Consider the following 14,266-nt stretch of genomic DNA (forward strand, 5'->3'; position numbering starts at 1 on the left):
TTATTCTGCCTAACACAATAACTCAACTCTGAGAGATATTCTGGTTCATAAGGCTTCTAGTCAACATTACATAGAAAGTGATAACAATTTAAATCCCTGGGTCTAAATCAGGAGAGCAGGAGTAGTTCTTTAAAAGACAAGATAGTTTGAAACCTGTCTCTATAGGCCAGATAACTGAAGAGAAATTGAAGACTTGGAGGGAAAAACAAGGAGGAAGATAGGTACAATAAGAAAAATAAACAAAAGATACAAGGAGAAAAACGTAAGACAGTACATAGAGAGAAAAAGGAGAGGTAAACGGTGAATGCTGTCTGAGGTAAATAACCCAAGAAGAGCAAGATGAGTTTAGAAAATATTTTTAGTTTAGATGGGCCAGCTATTTCTGTATAGTACAGGAACATAAAATAAATACAGAGGACATTTTGAGACCCTGTTTAGCGCACATGCAAAGACATGTGTATATATACATAACAGGCGTGAACACATATGCACAGACCCTAAAGAAGATAACCGATGGAGACTCATTCAAGTGCTTTTTTGGTCTGATTTCACTTCTTCATTGTGACTGATAACACATATGTTAACCACCTTAGGCTTCGTCCTACCCCAGTAACTGAACTTTTCTTGTGGAAAGAAGCACATACAAAAGGCGTATAGAAGAAACAACTATACTTTCTGATGGTGAGTAGAGTTAAAAACCAGAACAGTGATCTGTTGGACATAATTACTGGTATCGGATTGTTCTTTAAATTGATTTGCTGCTTCTCACACTAGTGACTTTAGGGGCAAGTTACAGGTTCCCTTATTGCTTCCAAGTCTGAATACATTCTTTCTTCTTCCAATGGGGCTCCTGTTGAGAGATAATATTGTGTAGTGGGAAAAACAAGGCCTTTGGAATCAGTCTTGCTATGAAAAATGGCTTTGCTAATTTGCTATCTAAGTAGCCTTGGACAATTTTCTCAACTACTCACGTTGTGATTTTGTAAAGATCAAAGGAAAACATACATTTGAAAGGTGTATAAACAGTAGACTATTGAGAAATGCTAATTTCCTTTTTATTTTTCCTTTGCCGAGGGTCCACTCAGTAGATCTAACTCATCCTTTGCCCCAAACTTCCAGACCTCATCTAGAATAAGAACTCTGTCCTAAACCAGACTTTTACCTTCCTCATGTCAGTAAGGATACAGGATTCTGCTCCCCATGGAGAGGAGCCTGCCTAAATTTCCACCGTTAACTGCTGCCAGGATTCCCATATGACTAACATTCCTTTTTGCTTGATGATTGCTTAAATTTAGTGAGTCTCAATTTCCTTCAGACAATACCCTTGTTCTCATTTCTAGATGTTCTTGTCTAATCAGTTCCTTAAGCCCACAGTTGCATACTTAGACATGTCTCTCAAAGTAGGTCTTTTCGGCCAACCGAGATTTGGAGAGGTGAAAGGAGGGTGATATAACCCTGAATGGGCTGGAGTCAGTCTTGACTACTGGGCCTAGAAGAGATTGGTAAATATCTGTTGAATTAGTGAAGGAGAGTAGATAAGATTTGGTGTGGATTTTTATATGTAGGCCAGATGAATAGCTTATGCAAAGGCCTAGAAGGGAGACAGTTTGCTATCAGTTCACCACGTCTGGGTCATACAAAAGGCAAAGTTAGAGAGTAGTGAGAGATGAGGTTGGCAAAGTAAGAAGGAACCAAATCATTAGGGGCTTATGGCAATTTTAAGACTGTATATTCTCCCAAAGGCAACTGAGGAATAACTAATTTATGCTTTTAGGCAGAAGTTGGTCAGATAAAATTTGTCCACTAAGTGGATCATTTTGGCCTAAGTACAATATATGGATTAGAAAAGGCGAGACTGCAGATGGAAAGGATAGTTATATAAATTTTTTAACATAAATGCAGCATAAAGGTAGTTTGTGCTAGATTAGTAACAGTGTAGATATAGAGAAGTACACCAATTTGAAACAGAATTATGAGAATTAGGTGATTAAAAATGATACGAAACTTGCCAATATATCTTAAAGAGAATTGATAGTAATGTAACTTTTAAGTTGCCTATAATTTTAGCCAGCTCTAACAATCACGTGCCAAAAGGCAACATTTTACCGAACTTACCTCATTAACTGGAAATGACACAGAGCCCTAAAGGTCAGTATTCTGTTAGGTTTAGCTTAAATTAGGAGAGAGTTTTTATTTGTTCTATCAGACCTCTTCTCCTATTTTGTTTTTGGAAGTTCTAAAGGCCTATATAGACTTGAGTACAGTCTAAATGACGATTCCTTGATAGATATGCCATCTGAAATGGGCGTGTTTCTAACTTAGATTTGAATCTACATACAAGCAGGGTGATAAAATTTTTGATGATGCATTTTATTGATCTATTTTCAGTCTTTCTATGTCACAAAGACCTAGCTTTTCGAGCACAAGAGTGACAATGAGTTTTGGAATCTACGATGTAAATCCATGCAAAGAAAAATCTTGAGTGTTTTAAAGTGGCCCTAGTTATTTCTTTATAGGCTTATTTAATCTTCTGCTTAAAATGAAATATCTTTCAAACAGGTATTTTATGAAAATGACATTTTGGCATGTGTATATTCTCATTTTCTCTCATCTGACATGTTCTGCTCAATTTTTAAGTCAAAACATGTCTCTGTAACTCTCCAAATCTTAGGTTCAATGTCATTTATGAACATGAAGTTTTTCTTTTTTCATTGTTCATCATTGTCAAGAGGAACAGGCAGATAACTTTAGAATATCAAATTTCGTGACGCTCACCCTGACATTTCTTATTCCAAAAAATAGGGCACAAGCTGTATAAAATAAAAATTTAACTTTTCTGAAGTAGTGGTCAAAGATGAAAAACACGCTAAAAACCAATTATTTCAATTACAGCCAACTCAACGTGGACATTATAAAGAGAGCTTATTTTACCTGAGCATTTAGGGAGGACAGCCAGATGCAAACTGTAGCTGACATCCAGGGGTCGATTTCTCTAAAGAGAGCTCCAGGGTGTTGAGAGCGAGTTGATTCTAAAGCAACCACGTGAGTTACTGCAGTGATATTAAAATCAGTTGGCAAGACTTTTTTAATTTCTCGCTTTAAGAAATTGTACATCTTTTTCTTTCCAAAGTGTTATCCTTTTCTCGCTTACTCAATCCCTTGATGAGCTAATGAAAGAACATAACACATGATGATTTCACCTGTTTTTGAGATTAAGTTTCTTAGCCTGAAGTTGGAACAGGGATTCACATCAGTTCCAAACCACAGTCATGTGGCTTTGCTGCTGTAGGAAAGGCTGAGGGCAGAGGGTACCCGGATCAGGCAACCACTCCATATCATAAAAACTGGGTGGCAGACAGATGGAATGGTCCAGGGGTCAAAATTTGCCTGTTGTATTATATCGGACAAGTAAATAATTCATTAGCATTAAATAGTTAACTTTCTTCAGGCTTAAGTTGGCAATATTTAAAAACAGAGGATTCCTATATTTTCTCAATTTATAGAATTCTTTATCTCTAAAATGTATTTATCAGTATAATCCACTTAGAAAACGTGTTTTTTGTATGCCGTTTTAGAACTTAATTGGCACTAATTCTCCAGAATATTCAAGATTACTCCGAGTAGTGATGTATAGCCCTTAATTCTACTAGACTGCACAATTTTGCAGTCTCCTCTCTATTTTACTTTTTAATTTACTATCTACATTTTAAACATTAAGAAAAATCAGAGTATGCCAAAGCTTCTGTATTCATCAGTGACACTTTTAATCTTTTTTTAAATTATAAAATGATACATCTTTTAAAAAAACTGATGTATAACTCTCTTCATCCAACTTTGTTTTTACATTTTATCTGTTAATTAACCCAAGCCATTAACCTGTAGAGTTTCCTACAATCTGAATGTTGCTTATTGCACACTCGTGGTACAGTTCAGTATGTTCCTCTGTCCTCTGTCTGTCCTGCAAATTGGCAGCTGGATCTAAAGCTTTGAGCAAACTCAGATTCGACACCTTAATTTTGGACCTCTTGCCTGCAGAACAGTGAGACAAAAAAATTCCTGTTGTTTTAAGCTACCCAGTTTATAGTACTGTTTTTACAACATCTCTAGGAAACCAAAACACCACTTTCATTCATGGCATGTTAGAAGATGGAGTGCCCATATCAATGTATGTACAATAGTCCTGAGTGGTCCGTGACAAAAATGGTTCATGGAGACTAACAGTTGATTACCAAGGCTTTTGTAACATAGTACCACCGACAGCCTCAGCAACCCTTGATATGGTTTCAACAGTGCAGAAAATACAACAAGCTAAAGGAGAATAGTATTCAACGATTGAATTTGCAAATGCTTTTTTCTCCATCTCAATCTATGAAAAGAGGCAACAACAGTTTTTACCTTCATGTGTGAAAGATCCCAGTTTACATTTACTGTGTTCTCAGGGTTATTTGAATTCACCAGCTTACTGTCATTATTTGAGTAGAAGGGTTTTGGACTTGACGTATGTTCCAAGTGTGAAAATACACCACATTGGTGATAGCATGATAGTATCAGAAACTGAATGAGAAGCTAGGACTGACTTAAATGCAGTGGTGACACACGTGCCTACCAGAGGCTGGTTGAAAAATCCAGCAAAGATACCAGGGTCTGCCCAAATGGTGAGATTAGTAGAAATAACCTGGGCAGGAGCCACCTATAACATTCCAAAGGCAACTAAAAGTAAGCTGCTCTTGTCACCTACTCCTGGAACAAAGCAAGAGACAAAGCACTTGGTTAGGTTGTTTGGATTTTGGAAGATGTATATTTCACATATTGAACTATTACTAGCTCCTATCCATAAACATGCCAGAAAGATGTTCATATTTGTATGAAGGCCTGAAAACAGCAGGCTGTGTCTGAATTGCAAGAAGTAGTGGCTCAATCATTTCCTATGTGACTGATACCACTTAAAACCCTGGACATCGAGGCTCTGGTGACCTTCCTTGATAGACAATATGTTACATGTGCTGACACACATTACTGCTGGGAAAATTAAGCACATCCAAACAACTCTCCTGGGAGAAGACACCTGGAAACTTGCACCTGGTTTCTCTTGGATTGGACCCACCCATCTTTTCCCCTTTGCTGATTTTAAACCGTATCATTTTGCTATTAAGTATCTGCAGCCGTAAGTATAACAGCTTTTTGGAGTCCTGTGAGTCCTTGTAACAAATTATCAAGCCTGAGGGTGTTTCCTGGGGACCTCTGAAACAGTAATTAATTGTCTTTTAAAGATAGTTAAATAATAAGAAAAAAAATCCTATTGAATGACCATTTCCAGTGTCTTTATCCTTTGTGCCTATCCAGATTTCCATCTGGTATTAATTATTTACCTTCTGACGAAAGGACTTCTTTTGACATTTCTAGAATGTGAATCTGTGGGGATTAATTCTTTCAGATTTTGTAGTTTTGAACAAGTTTTTATCTTGCCTTCATTTTTGAGAGATTTTTTTTCACTTGGTATAGAATTCTGGGTTGACAGATTTTTCTGAATCTACTTTAAATATATTGTTCAATTATTTTCTTACCTACATTATTTCCATTGAGAAGCCTGCTATGATCTTTATCTCTGTCTCTCCCTGACAATGTGTCTTTTTCTCTAGCTGCCCTTAAGATTTTATCTTTATCACTGGTTTTGAGCAATTATACTACGCCATGGTGTGTTTTCTTTATGTTTATTGTCCTTGAGTTTTGATAAGCTTCTAGGATCTGTAAGTTTATTGTTTTCATCAAATTAGGAAAAATTTCAGCCATTCTTTCTTCAAATATTTCTCTGCCCCACGTCCTCCTTCAGGGATTCCAATTACTTATGCATAGGCTGCTTCAAGTTGTCCCACAGCTCACTGATGCTCTTTTATTTTTTTCTTCTCTTTTTTTCCATTATAAATCCTGATGTGTGGTTCTATCCTAGACCCAGGTATTCTTCTCACTCAGTACTCAGCTAAATAATTGGCAGGACATTCTGTAGATGTCCATATTTCTCTCTCTGCACAGCTCTCTTGCTTTTGGTACTGTGTCCTGTGAACTACACACACTTGGATCTCCCAAGCCTCAGAGTTCCATCTCCTCACCTGAAGGATTCCACTGGGCTCTGCCTGCGTTCCCCCTTTCTGCACCATGACCTTGCAACTCTGCCCAAGCTCTAAGTAGGGACAATCATAGGGTTCACCTGTTTGTTTCCTGTGTTTCAGGGATCACTGTCCTTTGTTGTCTGATGCCTAGTGTCTTGAAAACCATTGCCTCACATATTTTATTGTTTATCTATTAGTTATTTCAGGTGGGGGAGTAAATCCACTCCTCATTTTTATACCTTGACCAGAAAGGGAGGTCTTCTCCTGGCACATTTTGGACAAGTCCCTCTCGCTGATTTATTCTTCCTTGCTTTCTGGAATAAGTAGAGTTCCAGGCTCATTGTGCTTTTCCTGTGCCAACCCAGGATGGAGGAGCCCTGGCTCCTTTAAGTGAGATGATAATAAAATATCTGGTATTAGGTGTTCTTATTGCTTTTGCGGTGATGCTGTTTCCAAGCTCTCAAGTGGATTGAGCTAGGGAAGTTTGTATGTATGTATGTACGTATGTAGAGTAGCAACGACAAATTAAATTACACTTTAAAAGTTGCAAAAATGTCTAGAATTACAATTACTCTAACAGTAATCAAATAACCATAAATAGTACATACATTTAGCAAATGTTGACTACTTTTTCATTAGTGATGTTGCATCTTAAGAATATAAAAATATATAGGGGCCAGCCGGGTGGCGTTGCGGTTAAGTGCGCATGCTCCACTATGGCATTCCCGGGATTTGCAGTTTCGGATCCTGGGTGTGCACCAACGCATCCCTTGTCAAGCTAATCTGTGGCAGGATCCCATATAAAGTAGAGGAAGATGGGCACAGATGTTAGCCCAGGACCAATCTTCCTCAACAAAAAAGAGGAGAATTGGCATCAGATGTTAGCTCAGGGCTAATCTTCCTCAGACACACACACACACACGCACACACACACACACACACAAATATATATATATACATGCAATTGACTTTGTGGTATAGTTATTATAAATTCAAGATAGCAAAGATGTAAAAATTTATTTTATCTTATGCTCTTGCACTGATATTGTGGCTAAAATCTTTTTCCCAAGAGCACTGTATATTATTCTAAACATATTTCAAAATAAATCATGAGAGGGATCCTGTACTGTGATAGCTTCAATTACTTCAGTTCCTATTAAAGTCTGGTTTTCTTGTGTTTAAAAACTATATTTGCAAAAAAATGAAAAGAAATATATGAACAAAAACTTTCCTATCATTCATAACATGTTGCCTGAGGCACATTTCAGCTGTATCCATATCAGTTTCTAATATTTGGTTCACAGAGCCCTGTGTTTCCTTCTACAGTGATTGGAGAACACAGTAAATCATTTACAGAGAACCAGGACAGTGGTCTAATCACTCTATAACTTCATGCTATATGGTGCTATTTAAATGAAAACATGTTTGATATAATATTAAGAAAAAGGTTGCCTTGAAGGAACTCCACAAAAGTAGCTAGAAAAAAAAAAATTCCAAAACGGAGTCATTTTTCTGCGAGAAATAAAAGAAAGAAATAGAAAATGCAATTCTTGACATATTTACAATTCTTAGGGTGGTAGCTCTAACGTTTTATTTCCAATGTAATCGTGGTCATGTGCAGTCATGGAAACTATGCACCTAAAGGAAGATTGCATTTAATTGTTCAAATAACCTCACAAATTTTAACACTTGATTTTAAAATACCTGTCGTTATTTATCCTCCCATTTGTTTTTAACGTCCAGGTGCTAGAAGTTAAATTTCTTTGCTTCTTAAATATTTTTGATTAGGTGCTTTTATTCAATATTAAGACACATAAAAGTTATATGAAAAGGAGTCAAAAATACTAGTTGAGTTGAAATAATAAAAATAATAATAACAGAAAAATAGAAATAGATCTAAATGAACTATTGGCCAAAGACAGGTGATTTTTCAGATGAGAAGCCATAATTATATATAGCTATTTGGTAAATAAACAAGTTTAAGGAAGGTGAATTTTGACTTTTATGAAACTTGCAATCCCTACTTCTTTTGACAATTCTCCCCTCTCCCGGCCCTGCCCCCCCTTCATCATCTCTGGTCAGGAGAAAGAAATTAGTAAATAGAAAGCGTTACCATAGGAAGGTTCTAGATTTTTTTTCTTGAATGCTTTGACAGTCCTGACCTCTGTGGATTATTTTCAAGACTTTAAATCAGATAGTTCAAACTACTCTAAAACCAAGCATCCACTATTGATTTTTCTTTTCCTATTTGTCAGAAAGGAGTAACTGGTGGCATCCTCCTCAAGTCTTCTTTGCTCTTGAGTTCCCCGTTTCCCATTTTCTTATTATTGTTACTATTTTCTCATTTATTTTCCAACTCTGCTCCAACTGTACTTGTTTCTGAACCAAAATTTTACATGAAACCATCAGTTGAAAAACTCTCTTCCCATTTTCAAATGTTAATTTATAACTTACAATACTTTCTATAACGTCACTAGATACTATTAATTTGTTCTACGTGTTCATGACTTGTGGGAAACTTTATTAGACTTCTTCCATTATCTCCCTCTAATTTTTGAAACCATCACCTCAAATCTCTTCTTCTTCAGACTTCATGTCAAAATAAATCTGTCCCAAACTGAGGGTGCGTAAATGTTTCTAATTTAAATTAGACACATGTCTCATTTAGCAACGTAGCCTGCAAGTCCCTTTGGGAATTCAGTCACTTCCCTGCTAATAATGGATGCGTCTACCTACTGTCGTTGCTCTGCAGGTGCTGTGCTGCTTTTCGAGTGAACAACTCCTCAAATCTGAATTGTGCAAATTGCTTATGCCGCTGCTTAAAAGAGTTATTTCCCTGCCTCCTATCTTGAAACAATCTAACATAAGCACTTCAAACAAAATTATCTTTTTTGGGGAGCAAGGAATATTTTCTTTTTCCTCACTTTCCAAAGGTTTATATCCAATTTCTTACCATGGTATATAAGGCTCATCCCAATCTTCCCTAAACTTTCCTTTCCTAACGTTTATTTGAAAATGTATGTGCTTTGCACCCATCCCTGCTTGAACTGTTTGGCAATTCGTCATTCCTTAAACACGCCTTAATCAATTACACCTCCAAGTTATCTTTCTCTTTGTTACTCCTTCCCCAAATAATCTTAAACCAATTTAGTCTGAGAAAAAACATACTGATCTTTTAAGTATCTTCTCAAATATTCCATGTTATGAACGTTTTTAATTCTATTTTATTATTGGCATATAAAAGGAATTGTTTCAGTGTAGCATGTTAGAAAGATGAAGTAAAAACTTGAATCCCAACTCTGCTACTTACCGGTCTTTGTGAGCTTTTATGAGTCATTTACCATCCCTGAGCTTCGGTGTTTTCTGCTGCAAAATGGAAGTATTTACAGGCACTGCACAGTTCAAAGGAATAACTAAGGTAAAGTATTAAAAAGTGACTCATACAGTTTTGATACACTGTAGGCCCTCAAAAAATGCTAATATTAATCAATACTTACTTTGATTAATACAGTTATCATCTTCCATGAAGACAAATATGGGAAAACATATCTCTGCCATTGAAAAGAAATATCATAGGAAAATTAAAAACTAAAAAAAAAAAAATCCTGTATCCTCCCAAACCAGGTTAAGCCCAAAGAGAAGACATGACTTGTTTGGTATTCAGTCCACTTTAAGCCCCAAATTAAATGTTTTCAGTCTCATTTCTCCAAGAGTAAAAATGCAATAATTGCCAATGATTACAATCTTCACAGGATTACTATGGAATAGAGATCAGAAGATTATACTATTTTTCAAGGCACATCTTTTTGTTTCATTTATCAAAGACTTCTTTCTATCTCTTTGCCAGTGGCTTGGCTTGTATTTTAAGTTACTCATTTTTGAGGGAAGCATGAAATTCAAATATATATATATATAAATATGCAGTGCTATTATTTATACCTGTTTTGATGTGACTCCATGAAAATAAAACTTAAAAAGAAAGTTAAAGCTTCCATGCATAATTTAATGATTAGCAGTTTGTATTTTACACACAAAACAATTAGTGGCATATGATGAGGTCATTAACAATTCATCATCATTCAATTACTTGTGATTTAGTTTTAATTATTAGAGTCTCTTCCCAAATGAAGAAAATATAAAAATAGAGTTTTATACAACATTTAATTTGAAATTGCATTATGTCATTTACACAAGAAAAAAATAGGCTATGTAGTCATACAATGTTTATCTCATTTCCAGAAAAATATTTAATTTGCTTTAGAGAGACATCGGAAGTATTTGAACTGGGTACTGATTTTGCAAAGTAAAGTTATCAAGTAAAAGAATTTTATAAATAATATGTGACATGATGAATGATTTTAAATATTAACTTAAGGTAACAGGAATCCAGAGTCTTAATTTTGAATAAAATGTATTCATAATGTCTGAATGGAGAGGTTTCAATGTCAGACTCAAGTTAGCTATCAATCCTCAAACAAATTGACTAATCGTTTTGGATTTCTATATCCTTATTGGTAGAATGAGTTATTTTTGCAACAGAAGAATTCAGTAGTCTACCATTTCTCATATTTGATATATCTAAAATAAGTCAACTTTCAAGATGGAGCAGAAAACAACTACCAGAGAGTAGAAATCAAAACTAAAAAAAACAAAATTTGCAAAAACAAATTGTGTAATTTCAGAACATGGCTATGCCACAAATTATTTCTAAACTTTATAAAAGATGCAACTTACCAGATTCAGCCATAAATTTAAAACTCATAGGTGATGACTGGAAATCAACCAGGCATACAGAACAATAGATTATACCAGTGTTCTCAACTGAGGGCCATTTAAACCCCCAGGGACATTTAGCTATGTCTTGAGATAGTTTTGGGTGTCACAACTGAGAGTGAGTGCTAATGGAATCTAATGGGTAGAGGCCAGGGATGCTGCTAAACATCCTACAATGCACAGGACAGCCCCTTCTCCACAAAAAGCAAAGAACTGTACAGCTCAAAATATCAATAGTGCCAAGGTTGAGAAAGCCTAAACCACTAGATCAAGGCAAAACAAAACAAACAGTCTACAGAAAACAGTTGAACTTTGGGGCTATCCATGGCATAGTGGTTGAGTTCCGTGCACTCCGCTTTGTTGGCTGTGGATTTGCAGGTTCAGATCCCAGGCATGGACCTACACCACTCGTCAGCCATGCTGTGGCAGCAACCCACATACAAAATGGAGGAGGAGTGGCACAGATGTCAGCTCAGAACCAATCTTCCTCCAGCAAAAAAAGAGGAAGATTCACAACAGGTGTTAGCTTAGGGTGAATCTTCCTCACCAAAACAAAACAGTTGAACTTCCTCCTCACCGTAAGCAACATCATAAAACAAATCAAGGGCTCCAACAAGGCAAAACAGCTACTATTATTAAAAAAAAAAAATTCTCTTAGATTGATATAAATTATTTAGGTCACTTGTACAGTTTTAAATCAAACTGGATTTAAAAAATACTCCCATCCCTCCCTCCCCATCAATTATTTTTTAGCGTGGTTTCAAAATATGTTTTGTCATGGGAGATCAATGATTAAATGTTGGTGGGAGGACAAATGAGAGAAAGTAAATTGAATTGTGTGTGGAGAGATATATGTGGAGAAATGGAGACTAAAAAAAAATAAATTAAAGACTAACCAATTGAGTAAGCAATATGAGAGTCATTGACACTCCATACAGAAAGAGTAGAGATCTCCTAGTTTGGTTCTTGTATGAGTTTACTATTATTAAGTCACTATTACTTATCCAAATATTTACATGAATCTTTCTACCAAGAGCCAGTTATTTTCACTATGACTATAAACATTAATAGCATGAGCAGCAAGTAGAACTAGACTCAATTTTGTATGTGCTATTCACTAATAGTTATTTTTTGTGTCAAATTCTCAATTTACTCATCTGTAAAATGGTGCTAATAATATTATGTACTTCATAGGGTTTTGAGGATTAAATTATATAATGTAAAAAAGGCCCTTATTATAATGCCCATCTTACTCTTTGTACTCATTAAATATTAGACATTATAAGTTTAGACAATGATGTTGATGATGACTACCTATGTTGACACTTATGTGGGTAGGGATGGCCAGGAGGAAGAATGAGTCAAATCTAGCCAGAAAAGCATGATAAAAGAAACAGAGAGTGGGACTGGCCCCGTGGCTTAGTGGTTAAGTGCGTGCGCTCTGCTACTGGAGGCCCAGGTTTGGATCCCAGGCAGGCACTGATGCACTGCTTGTCCGGCCATGCTGAGGCGGCATCCCACATACAGCAACCAGAAGGATGTGCAACTATGACATACAACTATCTACTGGGGCTTTGGGGAGACAAAGGAGGAGGATTGGCAATAGATGTTAGCTCAGAGCTGGTCTTCCTCAGCAAAAAGAGGAAGATTAGCATGGATGTTAGCTCAGGGCTGATCTTCCTCACAAAAAAAAAAAAAAAGAAAGAAACAGAGAGTGGATTAGTCTAGAGAAATAGATGGTTATGACAAGATCAATGTGATATCAAGATTGCAAGAAGTCCAGGAGTCTTCTAAGAAAGGTTATTAGTCACGTACCAAAGGACTAAGACCTCGGAGATTATAGAGACCTCTACAGATTTCATGGGCAAAAGACTCAAGGTAAAATGGAATAAAATGCAAGTTTCCTTTATCTTTCCACTGCAACCTCTGCAAACTTGCGCATAAAGGCATTAAAACACAACTGGTTTACCTTGTTGCAGATTAAGGAGCCATCAAATGAGTCAATGCCCTCCCATAGGGCAATGGTCTTTAGAGCCAGAGGAAGCAGTATTGAGTGCTAAATGTCTCACCTGCAGGCTAAGGATTCTCACCCTCATTCTAGAATCACAAGCGGAAAAGTGATATTGAGATGTAGGGTATTAGAGAAAGAACAGGGACCTATATCATAAAAGAAAGCTAAAATTAATTGTTCTGTAATCATTAAAATATTTTTCTATTATGTGATTTAAAAAGGAATTAATGTGTGTAGGGGCAGGGAATATATTGGAACTCTCTGTACTTTCTGTTCAATTTTGCTGTGAACCTAAAACTGCTCTAAAAATACAGTATATTTTTTCAAAAAAATGAATTAGTACGACAATATATCTATCAATGTGAGAAGCCACTTTAAAAATTGTTTTTTTAATCTAGAGGGAAAAAATGATCTGTCCCATTCATGACTGAAAATTATCATTTATTGTATGTCTCCTATGTGACATGAATTCTACATACCTTATCCTTAGCTCTCACACAAACCTTGAAATATTGCTAGTATTTTGTTTTGCAGATGAAAAAATGAGAATTAAATAGGTTAAATTGTCAAATATCACACTCCTAATATATGTCAGAGCTGTAATTAGAAGCCGGGTCTCCAAATGCCTTTCTTCAATACTTGCTGCTAGACCGGCTTACCTTAATTGGATCCAATTAATGCATCATTTTCTTCAGAAGACAGTAGTAAAAGATTTGTATAGAAAGGGAAGATTGTTTTCATCTTTTTTTAGTACCCAAAGAACAGACAGTAGAAGAGGTTCTCTGAGTTCAATAAAGTTGATATCAGACTAGTATTTTTAATGGAATTTTATATTTATTTTTTCAACCATTTAAAAATGTAAAAGGCTTTCTTAGCTCAAAGGCTGTACAGAAACAGATGATGAGCTTGATTTGGCACAAGCACTGTAGTTTTCCCACTCCCAAATTAAAATATTATACCAGTCCTGACACTGCTTTAATCCCTCTTATAGTTTATTTTTTAAAATAATTTGTTGAATTGAAATTCATATAACACAAAACTACTCACTTTAAAGTGAACAATTCAGTAGCAGTTAGTATATTCACAATATTGGGCAACCACCACCTCTCTCTAGTTCCAAAACATCTCCATCACTCTGAAGTAAAACCCCTTACTCATTAAGTAATTTCTCCCAATTCTCCCTTCTCCCCAGCCCTGCCAACCACCAGTCTGTGTTCTATCTCTATTGATTTTTCTATTCTGGATAGTTCATAAAAATAGAACCACGCAATATGTGACATTTTGTTTCTGGCTTCTTTCACTTTGCAAATGTTTTCAAGGTTCATCCACAGTGTAGATTGCATTAAATTTCCAGTCTTTTTAATGGCTGAATAAT

At 35.9% G+C, this 14,266-nt stretch overlaps 1 long non-coding RNA gene across 1 annotated transcript in view; it reads left to right on the plus strand.

The window, feature by feature from the left end:
• The window catches only part of LOC131396838 (uncharacterized), a 79,481-nt gene that overhangs the window by 55,417 nt on the left and 9,798 nt on the right, over positions 1 to 14,266 (plus strand). The window contains exon 2 of the long non-coding RNA XR_009216691.1: positions 594 to 681. This is a non-coding gene — a long non-coding RNA (uncharacterized LOC131396838). The remainder of the gene's footprint in view (positions 1 to 593; positions 682 to 14,266) is intronic.

Source organism: Diceros bicornis, chromosome 3 (assembly GCF_020826845.1).
Source record: "Diceros bicornis minor isolate mBicDic1 chromosome 3, mDicBic1.mat.cur, whole genome shotgun sequence".
NCBI lineage: Eukaryota > Metazoa > Chordata > Mammalia > Perissodactyla > Rhinocerotidae > Diceros > Diceros bicornis.